This window comes from Numida meleagris, chromosome 6, assembly GCF_002078875.1.
Source record: "Numida meleagris isolate 19003 breed g44 Domestic line chromosome 6, NumMel1.0, whole genome shotgun sequence".
NCBI classification, from domain to species: domain Eukaryota; kingdom Metazoa; phylum Chordata; class Aves; order Galliformes; family Numididae; genus Numida; species Numida meleagris.
In genome coordinates this window covers 50289976-50305743 of record NC_034414.1, presented here as the reverse complement: position 1 = coordinate 50305743, position 15768 = coordinate 50289976, and the positions used below count along the sequence as shown (strand labels likewise).

At 37.3% G+C, this 15768-nt stretch overlaps 1 long non-coding RNA gene across 1 annotated transcript in view; it reads right to left on the bottom strand.

Moving 5' to 3' along the window:
* LOC110401704 overlaps nucleotides 1-15768 on the bottom strand; it is an 89667-nt gene that overhangs the window by 72756 nt on the left and 1143 nt on the right. Inside the window, exon 3 of the long non-coding RNA XR_002440546.1 lies at nucleotides 333-462. This is a non-coding gene — a long non-coding RNA (uncharacterized LOC110401704). The remainder of the gene's footprint in view (nucleotides 1-332; nucleotides 463-15768) is intronic.

The window sequence follows — 15768 nt, the reverse complement described above, 5'->3', positions numbered from 1 at the left end:
AGGAAGTTTGGAAATGATGCTAAAATACACTTTGCAAAACAGGAATAGAGTCAGTAAGAAAAAGGTCTGTTAGAAGAACCTAGAAAGACCTTAAGTGGATACTCCTGTCAGTATTTAATACAGGTCATCTGAAGGATCCAAAGGTGTAGAACAGCTGTCAAAATCCAGCCTCACCCTTCCAGTAGCAATGGAAGAGTGCAGTTTCTTTCCCAAAGAAGACTGATAGATTGAAGAAAAGTGAAAAGCAGGTGCTGAAATATCTAACAAAATGCACTGTATAACTATACTCAGAGGCAGAAAAATAGAAAAATATGTTAGAAAAAAGATGTTACCAGTTGTATCAGTGCAGTGGTTAGCTGTGAGTCAAAGCAGTCCCTGGGGATAGTCAAGGTTGCAATCCTTCCTTCAGAATGGCTACTACAAAGGCAGAACACAAACTGCAGTCGTTTCTGTGATCTTGTGCTGTATTTAAGAAATACAAAAGCAGGGGAAAGTTAAACTTTTCTTGATTTTGTACTCACAACTCTAATTATGCAGAGGACATCACAGGGATGTTGGGATGAATGAACAATATACAAGCAATACTAATGAAGCTGGGAAGAGGTAACCCTTCAGATCTAGAAATTCTCTTTGTAGAAAGCAAAGAGATCATGCCACAATAAAAACAAAACAAAACAAAACAAATTGTTATGGATTATCTATCTCATAATATAGGAGTCACTGTTCTCATATATGAGCTACCTTAATCCTGTCCATGACATCATTCAGTTTTATGTTTCTCTCCATCTCTCATCCCACATTCCCAGGGGTCCCTTGCAGACAGTAATGACATTAAGAAATAGTCACCAGCTTCTGCAAACACCACTTAGGACATTTTCAGATAATTGGAAGGGGAATGCCTACCTGTTAACTGAGTGCTACCCAGTCCCTGTCATTTTTATCAGCTGAGCGGAGCTGTGGTGTCTGTTTATCAGATAGGATGCCCTCTCCAGCTAAAAACTCAAGCAAAGCAGTTCCTTTAGCTAGATACATGTCTTTGATCTACTCTGGTTTAAACCAATACTTTCTATGCTTGTGGGAGCCAAGAGGCTGTGGCTTTGGTCTGGAACAGGCAGTAGCCTGGGGCTTTGCAAAGAGACAAAAAGTGTTACTCAGCTACTAAGTCATAGCACATTTCTGGCAAAAGAGATACCTTTTAGCAGGGTTTGTGGGAAAGTTAAAGCATCTATAATTACATGAGACTGAATAGATTACAGCCTTATATTCACAGGTTTGCCTTTTAATAACTCACCCCAACACTTGACCTCTGCATCCCTAGAAGATTTGACTATATGGGCTGCATGATACATTTCCAACTACTTCAGGACTGGCACAGAGCCTCAGTCTACATTGAAGAGTATTATAGTGCTAACTTCTGGCTGAGATGGGAATTCGATTCTAATCACTTAGCATCTTTAAATCTTGCAAATGTAAGAACCAGATTTCCAGATGTCTTGGCCCTTCTATCTTACTGTAATTTTTGCCTTCCTGGCTTCCTGTAAGTGTTCGTGTTTCATTCAAGGGGATCAGCTATCAGATCAGACCTTTTGTTTTCAATGTTTGTACTGTAAGAATTTAATAGTGTTACAAACCTGGGGTCTGATTAGCCATCAGTTGCACTTGGCAGCCAAATCCAAAACAATATATTAAAATGTCAATTCTTTGCACAGCCTGGTTAGTATAAGCTTATTGTGTCTAAAGTCGCACATGCTTGCTCTTCTGATATTTGACCCAAATCATATTCTGGGCACAAAATGCAGTCACTCCATTGCTTCAAGAATCATAGAATCATAGAACTGTTTGAGCTGGAAGGGACCTTTGAAGGCTATCTAGCCCAACTCCCCTGTAGCGAACAGAGACATCTAGATCAGGGTGCTCAGAGCCCTGCCCAGAATGACCTTGAATGTCTCCAGGAATGGGGCACCCACCACCTCTCTGGAAACTTGTGCCAGTGCCTCACTACCCAAGGTCCTTAATCAGACACTGAGCCATTGATCACCACCCTCAGTATAATCTTGCAACCAGCAGAAGTCATCTCTGGGTACATCTTCACCAGGCAGCTGTGTCTGTCCAGCCTCCCACTGAGTTCCAAAGTCCCAAATGTAGGCAACTGTGGGACTGGTTAGAGAGAACAACCCTTCTATATTCCTCCATTGAAGGCAAGCACCCGAACTTCAGCCAAGTACTGCTTCAGAGCCTGCCTCACCTTTAAAGCTCGATACTCTCAGTATGAGAGGTATTTTCCATATCTTTGAATTCTTACCATTCCACAATCTGCATTTATATCTCTGCAGCTTTAAAAGTATACATTAGTTTGTTGTTAACTTACTTTGACATTGTCAGTACTGAATAAAATAGTCTCGTGTCCATGACTCACTGATGTGCATCTGGATAAAGGCTGAGACTGTTCTATGCAGCAGACTAAGTTCTGGCGTTCAAAAGGAGGTATGAAAAGCATGGCAGGAGTTAGTCAAGTAGTGAGAAGACTCACCTGAACATATACATTTTTTAATTGCTAAATGAGACATGTTCCATAACACTTATTATATTTTTAAGGAGATAATTCATTCAATTCATAATAGATGTAACTGTGCTCTGATTGCTCACACCTGGCAATTTTGTGTTGCTACTTTTTCTCCCCAAAGTACATTCAAAGCATAGAATGGGCCTTGTGCCAAGTATAGTATATGTTTCAAGCTCTGAAATAAATAGAATGGGATTTGCAGAGCCAGCTCTAGACATAGACAAAGTATGCAGTTGCAGGGGCATCTGTCTGCTTTGCCTCTGCCAGAAACCTGCCACTGCTATTGCCAAGGGAAAGGCTGCTGGAAGTAGGCTGAAAACTGTTGTTCATCTCTTTGCAGAAGCAGCAGTAGTTGCCCCTGGCCCTGGCACCATGCCTGCTTCTCCATCCCAGCACTGCCCCTTCTCCTGGCAGCACTCATCCATGAGGAGGTGAAAATCTGCATTGCCTTTAGTTCTGAGCCTGGTCTGACTCCTGTATATTCCAGATTCAACATTTTAATTGGCATTTTTGTGGCTTCAAGCAGTATTCAGGATAATAAAACAATTTTCAAGTCTTCCAATTAGTTAGTCTGAAATTCAACCCCACACAAATCCAAGAATATTGGGTTGTTTTCAACATGTTTCAAATTCTGATATTCAGATATTGTCTTTTCTTTCCTTTTTCTTGATTTCACAAAAGACCCTCAACTCTAGTGACACCTGTAGAATCTTTCTCAAATTTTCTTTTTACTGTTATCACTTGGAGTCCCATACTGAGATAAGGAGTCATTACACTATGTGCCGTTTCACCCAAATCCTAAGAGACTGCACCTCTCTCAATGAACTAATACTTTAAATAGATGAGAAAGGGAATGGGTAGGAGACCCATTCAAATGGCAGAAGTGATTTTCTCTACATCGGGAGCCAAATTGTTTATTTGACATACCCAAGAGTCCAATGTAGCAGTGCATGGCATAGCTAAGTGCCTTTAAATTGAATGTAGTATACCCTAAGACAATGGAAAATCTGTCCTTTATAATGGAAGACACATTAAACTAGAAAGAAACAATTCTAATAGCCCCACTGAGTGTAAGATGGACTGAAATAACCTCTATAGATATACAAGAGATAAACTCCATGCCAACTGACCCAGGAAATTCCACTGAATTATTTCATCAGAGGTACAGTGAGAGATGAATAACTTCTTCTCTAAGAACTGAGTTTAGCAAAAAGAATCTAAAGCTATGGTGACAGACAGGGAAGGAGGACCTGACTGGTTTCTGAGCAGTCAGAAAAACAATTTCTGAAGTGAAATCTAGTCTCTCTCTCTTTTTTTTTTTAATACCTTCATCTAAACTCCAAAGTACAACACAAAAATAGTTCAGATACTTTAGGGCTGTTGTTTACATGCATATTTACCAATTCTCCAGAGAGCAGATTTCAGAAGAAGATCACTCAGTGCTTAATTTCCTCAGCAAAAGGGATATTGAAATATACCCACAGGGAAAGCACCCGTTCTCTTCAGGAGTAAAAGATAAGGGTTATGCAGACAAAGCAGAAGCAAAATCTGAAGACATGTAGAATACTCATAATTTCTAATGATTTTAAGCTTCCTGGAAGCATCTGGGAATGTTTCTCTAGATATTACCTTTGTAATCATAGTATGCTCAATTCAAAATACAACTGTTCTGTTTCAGTGCATTAGTATTGTATACAAGTGAAAGTCTTGGACTGATAAATGGGTTGCTAGTTAGTTGAAATCCAGTGACAAATTAATTAGCTGCATCAGGTTCTGAAATGTAGAATGAAATGCGTCTTCTCAATGGGGTTTCCTCTCTTTCTGAATCCTGTCACTGGCAGCTTTGAGCTGGTGCTTGGTTCTGATCTCCCACAAGTACCAATTTACTTGACTAAAGGGAGTAAGATTTAGAAGGGCTGAGATCCATTATTAGAATAAATCTGTTGATAATAGCCATTTTGTGAAAAAAAGCAATTTAGGAAAAAGGCATTTAGGAACATAGACATTTTGGAACAGTTCTCTGCAGCTACAGGCAACAGCACATTCCATCTTCTACGTGTGTTTTTTTTTTTTTTTTTGTCAGCTACTCTTATTGCAAAGCTGTTCCAGAGTCTTGTTGTTCCATCATCAGAAATTTTCTAATTTCCAAAAGAAAATGTTATCATGGACAGTTCTGTTCACTTGCTCTTAAGCCCACATTTTTCTTTAGAAGAAATAATTATTTTTCCTCCCTGTTATCTTTAAAACTGTGGCCACATTCTCTCTGCCTTCCTTTTCTTGAACTGACCTAAAGCACCTTTGCTTTTGTTTTTTCTCTAAAATATCTCTAAAGTCTCCTAAAAATGCTTTTTTTTCCTATGTCTGTTCCAGAATGAATTCCTGTCTTGAAAACACGTGACTGTGACAATATTCCCAGAGAGACAGCACTTCCGTCTCTTGCTGAAACACCTTCCCCAATAGTTTATTGGAGCTGCTCAGAAAACAGACCTTTAGCCTGTGTATTCAATGTGAAAATGGAAGTTATTGATCTGTCAGATTTAATTTAGGACATCCAAGGTGAAACGATTAAAATATTCTAGTCTGAAATGTTGGCTTTATTGTACTTATCACATAAGACAAGTGCTATTTTAAAAAGATGTCTCGTAATTATTAGTTATTTCAGTTTCTCTGGTGGCATCAGTCATGGACTGCTGGATCTGTGCAAGCACAGAACAAAGTCTTTGCACAAAAGAGCTGCTATTCTCAGTAAAGTTAATCCTGTTCCTTATTCAGTTGATTTTATTCACACATTCCTATGCCTACTTAAAAATGTCATCTTGGATTTTGGAAAGGTATGGAATATACGCACAAGCACAGCTGATGTCTGCAGTAAATACTTCCATATATTTAGAAAGGACCTCTTATGTAGTCCATTTTCTGGAGCACGAAATGAGACAGCGATTATCCAAAACTCCCAAACTTAGAGGCTCCAAGTAATACTGGGAAAAAAAAAAAAAAAAAAAAAAAAAAGGAGACACACAAGAAAAGGGGAGAATTAAACTATTAATAAAGGACTTTTAATTTAGCTTTTAATGTGCCACGATTTTATCGATTTTATGCAACTGATGTTCTGAGCATCTGTAATCTTTACATTTTAGAAAACCAAATAATTTTCTCCAAATATTTTCTTATTAAGACATAAAAATTCATTTCTAGAGACAGAAATCTTTCTTGTCTAGATACCTACTACCAGCTACCCCAAAATGTTTTTTCCATGGTGAAACAACACGGAAGGCTCTTGTTAAGAGCCTTCAGAGACGGCTACTGGAGAAATGTTTTTGCCTGAAGTCAAACCATAAAAAGGAGTAAGACGTGGAGCTGCTGCTGGGATGCTGGAGGAAAACTCTTATGGTAGGAATAAATTAGGATAAAATGGTTAATGATGGCCTAGTTACATGAAAAATACTAATTCAACCAGTGAAAGAAAAGAGCCAAGTGGAAATGTAAGGAAGAACAGCCCCTAGGTCAGTCTGCTCCTGCTTTTGTACACAAGGAAAAACATTTCTCATGAAAACTGTATTCTGCCATCACACAAAAACTCACCCTCAAAATAAATGCCTCAGTGAAGTTGCTGGCTGTTAGCTCTGGCAGCACTGGAGAGTCATTACTGAAGCTAAACCTTTATTGAACTTATTAAACACATAAGCAAGTATAGTTCTGATGAGATATTTCTACGGATAACAGGTATATTTTGGTACATATACAGTATATTTATGGTTATTGATTCCCTTAGGAAATAACAGAATGCATTTAAGCAGTGTACAAACTATCAACTGTCATTGAACTGCACTGCAAAGATGATCTATAACCTTGAAAAGTGTGATTGCTTTTCTTCTATAGCAATATTTTTTAAGCTGCAAGACAGTCAAGCTAGCTTATGCTTTTCACAGTAAGCAGATGATCAGCCTCTCAAGTAGGAAATTCAAAATGAAAGATTAATAGCAATTTATGATTATTTCCATGCAGATACTGAATGACTAATTCCTATCATATCTTTCCTTAGTTGCAGGAGGGAGTGTTTCTGCACCTGTTTCTCTTCCCCCAAATTTAATCATCAGTAAAATTGCACTCAGCCAGCTGTTGAATTTCAGTTCTGTTAGTATATTTCATATATTTAAAGACTGACAAAACATGAAGTCATTTAGCTGCAATAAAATGCAACATTAATAACAAGAGAAGTTATTGACAACCTTACAAAGATGCACATAATCTTAGATTTTGTTGTAATGCTGAACTAGATTGTAAACAACGATGGATATTCATATGCAAACTAAACTCACAGTTTCTAAAATCAGTAAAAGTTTGGAAATAATGTAGATTGTTTCCTGGGATTCTTTTGAGAGCTTAAACCAGTTTCTAATTATATGAAATTTATGTAAAACCGATTAACTCATGTCTTCTCCTGCAGCACTGTTCACAAAGGATAAGAAATGTTCACATTTTAAGAACACAAAGCTCACTAATTCATTTAGTCATAAATCCTGGCATCTTTTTGGAACACCTGTACTGAACCAATTGCTTGGTGTTTGAATAGAATATAATGTGTGTTTTGGTTACACATGTATTATTTGAAGGCATCAACAAACAAAATCAAACATCGCAGGTAGCTTCAAACATACCATAACTGTTCTATCAACATGCCTAATACGGAGATGATTATTAATTCAGGTTTTTATAGTCTGAGTATGAACATTTAACTCAAAAGGCTTTATATTTTACTTAACAACATGTATTTTCCACAGATAGTGGATTTAAAGTGCATACATATGCATACATCCATACACGTCTCTGTTTACATATACACACTTCACAAAAGAATGCCCATATTGTTTAGTAAATATAGATAAATAGCTAGGCATGGTAGATATGAAAACCTGGTATCATCACTGATAGCAGAGTTCACTCACAGTTTTCCATTAACAGAATGCTTAACACTTTGCAAAATCTAACTGGATTAATTGGATTGTTGTATGCCATATTTAGACATTAAAATGGCTTAGGTATTTCCAAAAGTATAACTACTGATAAGAAAAAAAGTCGTTTTACTCATACCAAAAAAAAAAAAAATAGACCATGATTTTCTTCATTAAAAAGTCTTCATATCTCCTTGAGTTGGAGTAAGGACGTAAAATATGCCAAGGAAGCCTTCCAGGATGCTAGGAATAACATTTTTACCAACACTCAGAATTGCACATTTTAAAAGTATCTGTTAAAAAGTACTTTGTTAACAGAGATATATAAATTTGGTAACTAACTTCCATGTCGATCAAGCTCAGCTAAACATGCTCCAGCTAAGAGTTCCTGAGACTGAGCAACATTTCCTCCCTGACTCTTCCTGGCAATTGAACCTTGCTATATCATCTGGCAAGTAGAGATAGGGATGGGCTGATGCTGAGGCACCAAGAGGAGGCAGTGGCCATACCAGAAGCGTACTGAGTAGGGACTGTAGTAACTGGGGAGAAGGGGAGACAAAGGTGGACAAAGCTGGAGATAAAGAGAAGTTGTGGCAATAGCTTTTTAGAAGAGTGGGGCAAAAAGAAAGACAAGGATGAGGGAAAGTGTAATTTTTGTACCAGACCATAAACTCAACTAGGGAGATACATGATTCTATAGGACCCTGTTTTTCAATTAGAAAACTGTATTTAAAATATTCATGAAGATATATTGTTACAGTCCCTGCAGCACTTCTACATCATTTAATGCTGTGGTCATAGTTCTGGGTAACTCCAGAAATAGAACTGCCGCCCCCTCACAGAAAATGGATTGTTTGACATTTTTATCAGCTCCAGCCTTTGTTCCATGAAGATGACAGCCAGTTACCTACTTTGGCAAGACTGGTAGGAAAGTAAGTAGCAAATGCAGCTGACAGCACCTCACAAGTCTGTGATGCTAAATCAGCATCACCACCACGTGCTCCTTCAATGAGGATGGGATGTGGAGGTAGAGTCGTGACAGTACGCTCCAAGGTGTCCCCACAGCTCTTCCAGCTTGTTCTGTCAACGTTTCATCCATGGTTATTAGTGTTTATAAAAGCATGGCCCTAAAATAGCTGCGTGGTGTTAACAGAAGCAAAAATAGCAGTTCTTCTGCTTAGGTTCTTTCATACTGGGGCAAAATTGGACTAAATTGGGCAAGTACAGGAATCATAATTGCACAACCCAGTTTAAGGGTGGCATTCAAAACCCTCTCAGGTCACTCTCTTAAAGAACACTGAGTTTAAACTAAAATCAGACCAGGACACGTTCTTTCCCATCTACAGAAAATCCTTTTGAGTTTTCATGGGGGAATGTTTAGAGGTGAATTTTGCTCAGAGAATGCTAAAATCTATTCAGTATGTTCTCTACACACAAGAATGGAGAATGGAGCAGCCATGAAATTCTCCAACTTCCAAAAAATGCAGTATTTCCAATAAACCATTCAGATTTTCATTGGCATTTGTAAAGGAATAGTGCATATTTATGCATAAAAAGAGCAGTATTTTTGAAGCGTGTGAAATAATGGTCTTTACACATATTTGATGCTTCAAGATTTACTCACCTGTTAAATACAGAGGCAGAAGCACAAGGTTAATTGTGTTTACTTATAACATTATTTTTTAAATAGACAAAGTAGTCTCTACATGTCTACTACAGACACAATGGATCAATAGTCTCCTGCCACCCAACCCGATGAATTGATAGTTGTTCCTCTCCACGCAGTGAAATAAAGCGTTGATCATATTTCACTGAGAAATCCAATTTTTTATTTTTCCAAATCAGCTATGTGTCTGTAGCTATCATCTGTGATTATTGTCAGAGAAGCCACAGACAATATGTGAAGTAACATACTGCATGTTCTAGGACAAGACAAGGAAACATGGACTACTACAACAGTATGTCCAGGTTCAAACCTCACTTGTCACAGGAGTCTGTCTTAATCACATCAGTGAGAGATAAAGGAAGCTCTATAGAAAGGAAAGGAAAATTAGTTACTTTACTATGTCACAGTGCAATAAAAAGTCATTTTAATGTTTAATAATCTGAAACACTTTATTGTCAGTTTGCTGGGACAGATATTTTTCCTGTAGTGAACTGCTGTTCTTATACAGTGACAATAAAATTTATACAAAATAAATAAGCTTTTTTATTTTTCAATAGTTACCAGTTTCTTACAACTGTAGTTTGAGTGACAGTGACAGAAGTGTGAAATTTTTCCTTTATTTTTCCTTTAAAATTAAGAGTTTCTTTAGACAAATATATACGTATGCATATTTTGCTGATTTCTAATTTGCCAGTGGTAAAACAATATCCCATGTAAAATGCAAAAGCTGAAAAATCAAGTTTTGTATTAGAATATCTGGCAAATAAATAAACCTTACAGCTACTAATTATTTTTAAACCTTGCACATGAAAATGTGATTACACTCACTACTACTGACACTGATTATCTAAGACAGGATGTTATTAAATCACTTTGGAGAGCTTCTGTAATACCCACCATATTTCGAGCAGAGTTTTTCTTAACTGCATTAGCTCATTTATGGAGCAATTACACAGGACTTGCTACCAGAAAATGTCAAGAAAAACACTGAACAAACAACTAAAGTGGAATTTACACTCCTCCACTCTCTATCAAATCATCTCACAACTTCATAGACTTAAAATATTCTATCAAGATTTCCTACACCAAAGCTATTTGCTGTGAATCATTAAAAGGTACAGGAGAGGTTAGCTTAACAAACACTACATGGAATAAAGCAGATAATGGATGTGAGGACTGCAGAGATTTGTCCCTGCTGAGATAACGTTTTTGCTTCAAGAACACCACTTTAATTAATTCTGTGGGCTTGAAAAGCCAGGCAAAACCATTTCAAAATTTGGAAGTGAGCAAAATAGTACGGATGATTTCTCAGGGTGAAAATGTGCTAGGGAGAAATGTGCAGAGTGCAATGATTTGAAAAATCTCCATTGATTCTGGAAAAAGTTGTGGCTGAATTCCCTGGTTTTGCTCAAAATTAAGATTTGATTTTTCAGAGTAGTTCACAATTCCATATGCAGATATAAAGTACATGGCCTGATAGAGACCATTTTCAAATCTGCATTCTTACCATAGACAGCTTTCCTGTCACTCACAGTTGAGAATGAATATATATAGAGAAGTACTACAGCACTGGTATGTATTAAGTAAGTCCACACCTATTGATTATGAGATTTATAGCTCACCTGAGAACACCAGAAAAGCTGTGAAGAGATACATAATGCAAAGTAATACAGACAACTCACTGAAGAATCGATGATACTGAAATATTGCAGATTTCAGACATTTGTCCTCAGCTCCACTTTGAATTTAAAGCTAATATTGCTGTAAGTTCATCTAACAACAGCACCTAAACTTCAAGCCATCTATTCTGTGTTCTCTTTGATTCTTCACATACTTAATCCAAGCCTGATATAGAAGTTAAAAGGTACTTTAAATGGTCCTTCCTTTCTCAATGAATAACTCAGGGGCACAACTAGAGTGATGTGCTAGAATTCACACAGATCTTTTCCTCCGAGTACCCTAAAAAATCTTGCTGCTTGTAGTTCTTAAAGTGAAGTCGTTCTCACGTGGGTTTACAGAAGTAGCAAGAGACTTAGCAGAGTTCTCTCTATTCATAACTGTGGAGATTCTCTGCTGCTCTCTGTTGCACAGCTAGGGGTCCTGAAATATGTCCCTGTCAGTAAAGATGTGTTCATTGGAACACCTGAAAGGTCACCACTTTGCAATATCCACTGCTAATTGACCACAAGTTGGGATTTTCTGCATGTACAGTGATCACTGACCACAGGGGAAACTAATGCAAAAATTCTGTTTCATAATTATGAATGTGCTTGAGTTAGGAGAATCTTAACTTTTATTTTGTTTATACTTCAAGGCATTTAATGTGCATTTCTAATGTTGCAAAACAATAAAACAATACTGTATGACATATTCTGTGTGTCCTAATACTGTAGTTCTTACTCAGATTTTACTCAGGAAAAAATGTCTTTGACTTGAGTGACAATTTGCTTGACTGAGGACTGAACAGTGCGTTTTGAATCTTACTAGCATTGCTTGATGTTAATGTTGGGCAACAGTTCTCATTGCTAATTTGCTTGTCTTGTTGGCCTTTTCTTGGGCTCTGGATCTGCTTTTGCTATGTGTTATTCATGGCTTATATTGCTTGTTCCGATTGCTTCCTTTATGCTTTTCATTTCCAGCAAATATTTTGCAGCTATTGTTTCTGCTGCTGATAGATGTGCATGGAACCTGGTATGTGGAACTTGAACCTAAGCCCAGATTTAATTAAAAATATTAAACATATTCTCACTGTGGTGCTCAGAAGGAATTTTGGTGACCCTCTTTCGATGAAGCCTAAATTTGCTTAATCTGAGCTTTTACAATGCAAGAAGAAAAGGGCTTTATTCACAAATCTTAAGAGCAAATGCTCCTCCAGTAAAGTAGGTGGAGTGGCATCCATTTAAAGCTGTGATAAAGTCAATCCTAAATATCTACTCTGACGTACAACATACATTGCACCAGAAAGTCAATCAACGTGTGTACTGGAACACCATCTTGTTTTGTAGATTTAATACTATTTTAAAGTAAGACATTACCAAATTTTTCCATAGCCTACTGATACGCAGCAAATCTAGCTAGGTTATCACTCGTACGTCTTATGAGCCATACCTAGCCATGGTTTATCCTCTATTCATGCTGCAGGGTACGAAATTCCTGGGTGCCAACCTGCCTATGGCAACCTAGAATTCTCCAGGGCAGGCTCGCAAAATCTTCACCTACTCTCTGGGACAGGTAATGAACAAGTGATGTTTTGTGAAGTTATGCTTTCTTTCTAACTTCTGATGTCCATAAAAATGTTTCATTTCTTCATGTCAGTCTCCAGTCTCTCACCGTTCAGTTGTGCTGTATTTTCTGAACTAGGGGAATGACAGCTGTTTATTATAGTACACTAGATGCTTGCGTCAGCCAAGCCTGTAATCATTATTAGTAGCATGTATAAAAACTGAAGGTTTAAGATCCACGGTTAATAGTTTTTCTGATGGAGTTCTTATAATAAAGGCACATTGTATTCTCCTGTTGATACCATACTAATCTGGGCAGTTTACCTTCTTATTTTAATTGCCAGTGTTTAAATGTTATCTTTCCTTTGTTAGGTTTACATCTTCAGTCTCCTGAAATAATTTTTTTCACTGTTATAGAGGATGTGAAAAGATGAAGGATCCTAGTTTATATTCCTATGCAGCACATAGTATAAGTTTCAATAATGACTCACTTATCCATATTTTGCTTAGATTTTCTTGTACTTCTCTCATCAATTTACACTTCGTTCTTTGCTTCTTGATATTATTACAAGTGACGGGTATGTAGTAGAAATGTTATTCACTAATCCTATAGTTGTCAATGAAATCTGAAATACTGAAATAGAAATTAATTAGATAAAAAATAAAGACAGGCTGAACTTTATACTCCTTTCTTGCATTCTACTGAATGTCTTTGAATAATGGACATGACTTTTCATGTTAAGAGTGCTGCTAGCATAGGAAAGATAAGTAGAATTCTTTCAGTATTTTTTTGCACAATGTACACTCTGTGAAGTAAAAATCAACAATCCTGGAAAAGTGTTTTGAATTCCTATTTTTCATCCCCTTGGGGCTCTGCACGTATGCTCTATTCTTACCTGGGTTTAGATGGGTTTATTGTAAAAATAGCTTTGTTCTGCTACATGTCCCTATTAAAACCAGAAGATGATGAGTGAAGCAAAATACAATCAGGACATGAAACATTTTCAAAATTTTGATTCTGATTTCAATTTGATTTCATATTTGAATGTAATTTAAAATACAAAAAAAAATTCACACAGGCACAGAATAACCAATGACTTTGATCTTATGTGGGGTTCTGAAGTAGATGTCCATAATGAATTTCAGAGTCTCAGGATGACATTTAGTAGCCTTTCTGGAAGGCAGTCTGAAGAAAAGTTTTGTTTCCTACTATCTCTGCCTATTTGTAATTCCAAAAGTTGCAGGAGAACTCATGTCAAAAACAGAGAGACAGGACTGTTCACAGAATCATTAAGGCTAGAAAAGACCACTAAGATCATCTAGTTCAATCATTAACCCATCTCCACCATGCCCACTCACCATGCCCTTCAGTGCCACATGTTCCTGTTAAGAGGAGTGAAGTTCTATTCCCTCTCCCTTGCCATACATTCACCCAAAAAAAGACCACAAAACAGGGTCTTACACAGACAAGCCAGTTCAGCTGAGGAAGCAGGATAAAATAGATTTGACTGGACTAATAAATCATGAGAGATGTTTGTATGAAGCAATGGCTCAACATGCTGAGCAGTGGTGAACTTGGTAGAGGTGAACTGATTTATACTCTTGCAGAATAGAATACTTCTCAACTAAAAAGTCCTAAAATAGTGGGCTGCAATGTATAAAACAAGGTAGGGCTCAAAATAATCAGCCAAAGATGACAGATGGCATTTTTTCCCTCCTTTCTTTCTTGTCTTCTTTTTTTTGCTATAGTATCAAGTTGATCAAAGTGCTGAGAATCATTTATTATTGTAGGAAAACTAAAAATATCTTGAAACATTCACGCAAAATAGATAACAGATAACAACCAGTAGTTCTCCTTTTTCCCATTTAAAACCTTATTCATGAGTCCATGTATAGTAATAGTTGCCCTCAGAATACTAAATAAATGTGCACTGCTGAGAATTTGGGTCTGACCAGGTTAAGGTGCATTATTTAATCACCCCTGTTGTTCGCTTTTGTTAGCCAACCAATTATCTATTCTACTGCCAGAGAAAAACCTTCCCACAAATTCCTAAAGCTCACCTATGTGACTTGTCACTGAACTGTTGTCATACAGCCATGTGTGATGTGGGAACTAAATTATAAGAAGCGGAGACTGCAGCAAAAGTGCACCAATGGCTGAAAGTGTCTGACATGTCAGCACTACGTCTCACTCTAAGCACTAGCAGCATCTATACTATATATATATACCATCTCCTGTACTCTTTGGTAACAATAACATTAACATTTTTTAAAGGTGAACAACTATGGATTTGAGTTAGAGAGACAGCGTGAGCTTTTTGTATGAATTCTATCACAAAACAGGATCATAATGCAACTGTGACCAAATATAATTAAAAAGATAATTCAGAAATTTACTCAGAGCAGATAATATATAGTGCTTATGAAAAAAAAAAATTAAAACACAGTAGCACATGCAGTTACTCCCTCCCCCTAGGCCCAGTAGTAATTGTGCCTGACTTGTCCTGGAGTCAAAAGAGCTTATTTATTTTTTTCCATCTACTTGGCATAACTTCTCCCATGGGAAGTGCTAAGCCAGCGCACCAAAACAAGTCCCTTGAGACTGACACAGATGAATTTCAAATGAGAAGAAAGAGAAGACTGTGAATGGAAGGAAAGAGCCAGAGAGCAGAGATTATAACCTCTGCCCATCAACTTATGTGTGGGTGCTTAATGCAAAATGAGACAGGTTGACATTCTTTCCTTACTGCTAAAGAACATTTATGCAGTCCTCACCTGCTCCCATTCCAACCTCAATTCTTTAGAAGGAAGAAGAATATAAATTTCAACTTGTGTCTGGGCAGTGGGTTTCACTCATTCTCATTACAAGTCCAGTTACAAATACACAGCACAATTCAACAGAATCCACATTCCTGTTCAAGCACAGTGTGATCCAGATGAATCAGGAAGGTAAACAGATAAAAACAAAAATGAGAAAGGTTTAATAACATAATTAAAATATAACTTTATAAGCTTGTAAGCTTATGTAGCATGCTGCTTTCAGTAATTTCCAGAGGGAGTGCTTATCCTTGACCATAAACCAAAGCAATCTAGAAAACAGCCACTCAGAGCTGTAAGGAGAGCTGCTGCAAGCCGATGCAGCTTGCTTAGTCACCTGGAGAGCCTTCTTTGAAGTTTGCCTTTAATTGTGCTGCCTCCATTTCTCAATACCTTACTTTTTTTTCTCTCCTTTGTCATCACTACTTAGTACTCTGGATCCCCTAGTGAGATGCAGTGCAGACTGTGAGGACCAAACATTAAAAAGCAGGCAATGGCTGTTCAGCAGCTTCAAGACGCTTTCTATGTGAGGAAGCCCCCCAAGTATCT